Consider the following 7,138-nt stretch of genomic DNA (forward strand, 5'->3'; position numbering starts at 1 on the left):
ATACATACACATATATTTATAACTTGGAACCTACCCCTTTAAATATAGAACTTAAATATTTAAGAAACAATTAATTTAAATTTATAATGTATGCATGTGTCTCTTGATGAATAGGACTAGTGGCAATGTGTAAATCCTCAAACATCACCCCCTATGCCTGCAATATAAATTACACATGAACTCACATGTACATTATTTAAACATTGATTATTAAGTTTAATATATATGTATTTATATGTAATTTATTTTAAAGATCAAATCGAATCTACTTGAACATGTACATGTACATGGTTGTAGATAAACATACCTCGGGGTCTCTAACACCTCCATTTTGTGCATGTTGGACTCTAGAATGTTTGCAGGATGAATGGATCATCTTGTGCAATGCTCGCTCATCCTAGACAATACACACATTTTGTTCAATATATAATTTAAATAACTTAAAATTATTTAATAAACACCTAGATATCTCTTTAAATAGAACTTAACAACAAAAAAATAATAATTTAAACTTTATATATACCTGTGTCTCTTGATGAACAACTTGGTCAGTGGCGACATCCAAATTTTCTTTTGTCTTGACTTCAACCTTGAACTCTACTTTTTCTTTTTCTACATTTTTCTCAAGAACCGGAGGCTCAACTATAACAGTCAAAGGATTCTCAATCTTGTCCTTTCCTTCCTCTACTTTCCCTATGTCCTCTTCTCCAACTTCTTCTTGTACATTGGCCTCTGCATGCTCAATTTTCTAGACTTCTGGAATATAAGTGTCATCCACTATCTACTGGGCTTTCAGATACTCTTCATTTCACAAAGATCTTCTATAGACCTTCAAATTCTTCTTGAAATTCATCATAAATATCTGCAATTATCATAATATACCTCTATAACCTACCAAAATTAGGCACAGATCTTAGATAGAGGTTTTGAAAGATTTTCATCAAAGCTTCCCCCAAGGCCAAGTGCCTTAGTTACAGGATGAGGTTCCAACACCAAAATCAAGTGTGGATTCATTTAGTGCATCTAAATCACCCTTTTTGAACATTTCTTCTTGTACTGCTCTTTGATTTCTTCAACCTTTGATTTACCCTTATCATCGGATTTGTTCTTGTCCACTGGAGCATTCTTGTTCACATTCTTGCTTCTACAAAATTTAGCATTGTGACCAGATTTGTTGCAAGCATAGCAAATAATGTAGTTTCTATGATTAGGCCTAGAATTATTTCCCTTTGGTCTACATTGGTTAGAAATATTTCCAAATATTCCACAAGCATAGCATCTTATATTTCTCCTATTTACCATACTTCTGCATTCAATTTACTTATGACCATATTTATTGCAATTAAAACATTGTCCGAAGAATGATGAATTATTTTGATTTGCTCTATTTTTGCATTGACTAGCCATATGACCAAATTTGTTGCAAAAAAGAATTTACCATTGAATTTATAAGCATTAGGTTGTCTTATCGAAGGTCTCTTGTTCTTTTGAGTTTTAGTATTGCTTTGCCTAGATCTAAATCTTTCTCCTTTCTGAAATCAAAGTCCTCCCATATCACCTTTATTCTTCGGACTTTGTAGCATCTCATCCAACTTAGTTGAGATAGCATTGAATTTTTCTTTGTACTCATTAGCAGTGGTAAGTTCATCTCCCAGAATTGTGATATGTCTTTCAAGCTCTTTCTCATTATTTCTGGATTGTATCAATTCAAGCTTCAGTAGGTCATTTTCATGATTTAGTCTACAACATTCATCAGATCTATCCTTTAGTGACTGAGTGAAGATTTCCTCATTGTTCTTCTTGTCTTCAATCTCCTTTGTCAATTTCATCACAATGGCTTCCATCTCATTCTTTTGAAGTGCATTAACTCTAGCAAGTCTATCACATTCTTAGACTATCTTTTCTTTCAAGGCTTCTTCATCAATGCTTTGAATTTTTTTCTCCTGAAGCTGATCAACAAGATCTTTTCCCTTTTCCTTAGACTTAATCAGTTTCTCCTTTAATGTCTGAATAAAATTTTTAGCATTCTTGAGATTTGTTTTCAATTCTCGGACTTTGGATTTGGACTGATCAAGATCATAAAGTGCAACAAGTAGTTGTTGTCTAAGACCACTGGAATCCATTAAGACACCTTCCTGGATCTCCCTCAAGTTGTTAGGCTCCTTTTGAGGAAGTAGGCTCTGATACCAATTGTTGGGATCAAGGGAACACTGAGAGAAGGGGTGAACCAACATTTGGGAAAATTAACTTTAATAACCCGATCTTTCAAGCACTTTATGAAAATGAAGAAAAGTAAGTGCAGAAACACAAAGCCAAGATCAACAACACCATAACACTAAGATTTTTTATGTGGAAACCCGGTTAAGGAAAAATCCATGGTGAGATTTAGACCCACAATGTTAATATACTCTATTAGAAGTATAAAAATATTACATAAGGGGAATGCATATGCATTCATGCATACTGCCGAGAGCTTGTTGCTCAATTACAAATAAGGGCTACAACCCGTAAGACTCATTTCCTTACAAAATGATAATAAGAGATACAAATATCTAAACCACACATGGGAAACTATGTATAATCTCTCATATGCACTTCTTACATTACCATTGACATACCAAATGATCATATCAATTGGAATAATATATCCGCACCATCAAATTAATTGAATTCCATGTCAGCCATAAAACCACATAACATGCAACATGAAACATGTTACCCAAGTTGTCTCAATCCGATTCAAAAACAAATAAGAAGACCAAAACAAGATATCCACATGCCTCCCATATGTCGGCTCATCAACCTCCAACACACAAACAATCATCAAAATTAGTCTGTGCGATCTGCACAATGAATCTTCACATGATACTACACCAAAACAATGTTTTACCAAACAAGCCATCTACCAGATCTTCCAACTAATACCAAACTTAACACCAGAGGCCACAATCCTGGAATAAAGTAAATTTTATATCCACAATACATCTCCTAGATCTGCAAAGAAAAATAATCCACTAACCACCAAAATGTATACTCAGCCAGATACACTCTTCTTCTTATCGGACCTCACTAGACCTCAATCAATCTTCCATGATGAATGAATCATGAACCACAGATTGGATATCTGAGTCAAGTTTCCATCAATGACAACATCTGATCATCAATGCAGTGCTTCTTGCCAACAACAACTACTCTTCCTATGTCCTACTAAATATAAAAAATACTATATAAATACAAAATCATAAGCTTATCAAGAAAGCAATTTAAGAATTCATTCATCAACCTCATTAAAGTGATAGGAGCATTTCTTAGAAAAAATACCATCACTAACCATCAATACAATTCATCCTTTGTCTTGAACACTATTTACCACTCATCACCTACTTTGATTTGAATTTGATGATATTACCTTTGCAAGGCAATATTGGAGAAATATTTCCTATACTTAAATAATCCATCATATCATCTATTCATGACAATAAATATCTATATTTGATGTTTATTTTATATATTTCTAATGAATAGATACACATTCACCACACCCCACCTTTTTTTGGTATTAAAAAACACATGGACCAAGACTCTCACTAATTAGCCCCTTATCCAATAGTTATTGCACTCCCTTGTCAATCTCCTCATTTTCTATTGGTGCCATGGTTCCTTGTTTGGTAAAATGGCACTAGGTATTAAGTCCATGCAATGACTTATACTCCTCATGGGTGACAATTCGATTGGAAATTCCAACATTTTTTTGGTATTTTCATGCACCATTTCTTGAATTTTCTATTGATAGCTCTTAATTCTTCACTATTTTTATAAGGATTAAGATTTTAGGGATAAAAATCTAGTAGACCTTCGCCTTTTTGACATCTTTCAAAAAATTGAATTTTTCAGTCACCAAATAAATTTTAGAACTACTCTATTTGAAAGTCTACTAGTACACATTGTTCTCCTACAACCATTTGATGTTATTTTTTGCAACTATGAGACATTGTAGGAATCGGGATGCTTCAAAATTTTCAATCTTAATTTATTTACCATCTCTCTAGACACAGTGGTGTCCATATTTTTATTATTCGATATAATTTTTAAACACTTTTTAGTATCCTTGCATCTTGTTCTAAATAAGTTTATTTTTTGAATATGTTTATAATTATCCTTCTTTGGATTTAAGATTTTTCAACAGCAAAGGTTCTCCATCCTGTAGATCTTCTTCATATTTTAGTGAAACAACAATTTCATTTTCATGTTATGAAATATTAATTCTTGGGTTCTTTCTTTTCTTGCTACTTTACTATATTTAAGGACATTTAAATGTAATGTTCCTAGTTTCTACACATTGGAAACATGTTCCATTATCACCATTTTGAATTTGAAACCCTTACATCTATTCTTTTCTTCATGGGCACTTTTGAAAAATATGCACAATTTTAAAAAACCCATAACTTTTGGTTTGAATACTCAATTGAGCTCTCATTTAACAAAAAATCAAGATCTAATATTTTCTCTATTATTTTGAATAATTCTATAATAATTTTGAAAAAAATTAGGCAAAATTCTTACCTTTAAAGATTCAAAATTCTATTTGATACTTTTTCCAAGATTATAGGATTTTAAAAATTAAATATCTTACTACCAATAGGAAATATTTGGCTATTTTTTAACCATAGGATTCATTTATAATTCCAAATCCTTGGGTAAATTTTTTAGGTCCATACATTTTCATCTAACAATACTTTCTAAAAATGGGGTGATCCATGTAGTACAACCATTAAAATAATTGCTTCACTGGGCTAGGAGAATTTTTTTTATTGACCTAATTTAAATAAATTATGACACCAATAGAAATATAAATTTGACAATTCAATTTAACTAAAGATATGAAATTTTAAAAAGACAACTTCTTCTCCTAGATAATGTTGATAATAGAGGCCAAAAGACACCATTCATATGAATTAATTATTGGGTCTCACCCATCTAAATTTAATCCTTTATTCTCCTTAGCTAATATACTAATAAAATGGTTAAAGTGGCTCAGAGAATTTATCTCGAAATAAATTTTCAATCAAAATTTACAATTTTTTTTTTTTTTGAAAAAGAGGGGGTAAAAACTTTATTGAAAATTAGTCACAAGAATTACAAAGAGACCCAAGGCCCCAAGGCCCTAGAAAGAACCACACGCCCAACCCAAAATTAGCCAATCTCATACCCATCCAAGTCATCAACAAAAAACTTCTACAGGTCTTAACAATAATCCAGGGAAAGATGATCCCACCCTTCAACTTTCCAGTCACTACCATGTTTTGAGGCCCACTTGGCCAAACAATTTGCTGCTCTATTCCACTCATGAGGAATATGGATGAAAGACACCTGCTCCATAGCCGAGCTAATATGAAGAATCTAATGAACAATCTCTGCCAACTGCCAATGCACCCCACTCACCTTCTGCTATGTCAACAAGTTCACCACAATTTGTGAGTCCAATTCACAGATAACCTTTCTACATCCCAACTCCCAGGAACGCTCCAAGGCATAGAGAATAGAAAAGCCATCCATAAAATTATTAGAATGCCACCCTTTATGAACCAAAAATAAGAGGACCACCTCCCCCATACCATTCCTACCAACACCACCAATCCCAGTAGGGCCTAGGTTACTCGTAGAGGAGCCATCGGTATTAATTTTGATAATCTCATCCTAAGGACGTATCCATCTTCTGATCCTTTGAACCTTCTTCAAAGAACGTCTACCTCTCTTGACACAAGCTGAGGCAGGGGACAATTCTTGCAGCCCCAACCTACTCATAATATCTGCCTCATCTTTATTCAGAGGAAAATGCACCTCACATTTATCTTCCACCGTCTCCTTGATCATAACTATGATTCTATTCCACACCTGCTGAACCATCAGTCTGACCTCACGAAAGATCCTCCTGTTCCTTTCGAGCTAGATCTTCCACAAAATGAAGATGGGTCCAATGTACCAGACAGTCTGGAGGAAGGAGGAGAAGATAGGAGGTCTGCCCAAGCTACTCCAAAACTCCACTAGTGAATCCACGTGAACACAAGGATGCTTCCACACCACCCACCAATAGTGCCATATAAGCATAGAGAAGGGGCATCTGAAAAATAGGTGTGAGGATTCTTCCTCCCCATTACCACACAAGGCACAAATGGAAGGCCCCAAAAATCCTCTCTTGTAGATATTGTCCCAGGTTAGGCATCTGTTCAAGGCCAAAGTCTAGGCAAAGAAGTTACACTTTGGCCAAGAAAGATTATTCCACACTTGTTTCCACCAAGGCACCTCTCTTCCCTCAAGTCTTTGGATCAACAGTACCCGATATCCACTGGCAATAGTAAAGATGCCCTTAGGGTTCGGAAGCCAAGCAAGTCCATCCCTAACCTTGAGAGAACTACAGTGTCTATTCGCCAGAATGCCATACAACTCCACACACTCTTCCTCCATCCCAGAAACCGGCCACTCATTAGGGGCCTTCCACTACTCCATCTCCAGCTGCCCACACCTATACATAGCCTTGAAGTCACTCACCCTAGACCACCCTACCTCCAAAAACCTTTGGCAGAGAGTCCCAAGGCTGGGAAACTGATCCAGGATAGCGGGGTAACCATCCCAAGAGTCATTCCAGAATAGGACCCCTTCCCCCCTCCTACAAATCAAAAGAGACCTTCCTTAATAAGGGAGGCCCCCTTCTTAAGAGTACTCCAAATCTTTGAACCTTTACCCTCAAGCAGATATCTTGGAATTTCCTCCATCGGGATCCTGTGCATATATTTATAGGCCAAAATCCTATCCCAGCCATGATCCTACTCAACACACCACCTCTAGTACAATTTAGCTGCCATAGCCTCCCCAAATAAAATAGACTGCCTTAAACCAAGCCCCCTCAACTACTTCAGGCTACACACCAACTCCCAATTGACAAGACTCCATTTGGAGGAGGAGAGGCTACCTGCCCATAAGAATTGCCTAGCCAGAGAGTCCAATCCCTTCAAGAACCACTTAGGAGCCACTTGAAGCATACATCGATAAGTTGGAAGAGCCTGAACCACCGACTGAATCAGCTAAACCCTCCCAGCAAAGGATAACCATCTATTAGTCCAATGATCAAACTTTGTGT

This window comes from Cryptomeria japonica, chromosome 2, assembly GCF_030272615.1.
Source record: "Cryptomeria japonica chromosome 2, Sugi_1.0, whole genome shotgun sequence".
NCBI classification, from domain to species: Eukaryota; Viridiplantae; Streptophyta; class Pinopsida; order Cupressales; family Cupressaceae; genus Cryptomeria; species Cryptomeria japonica.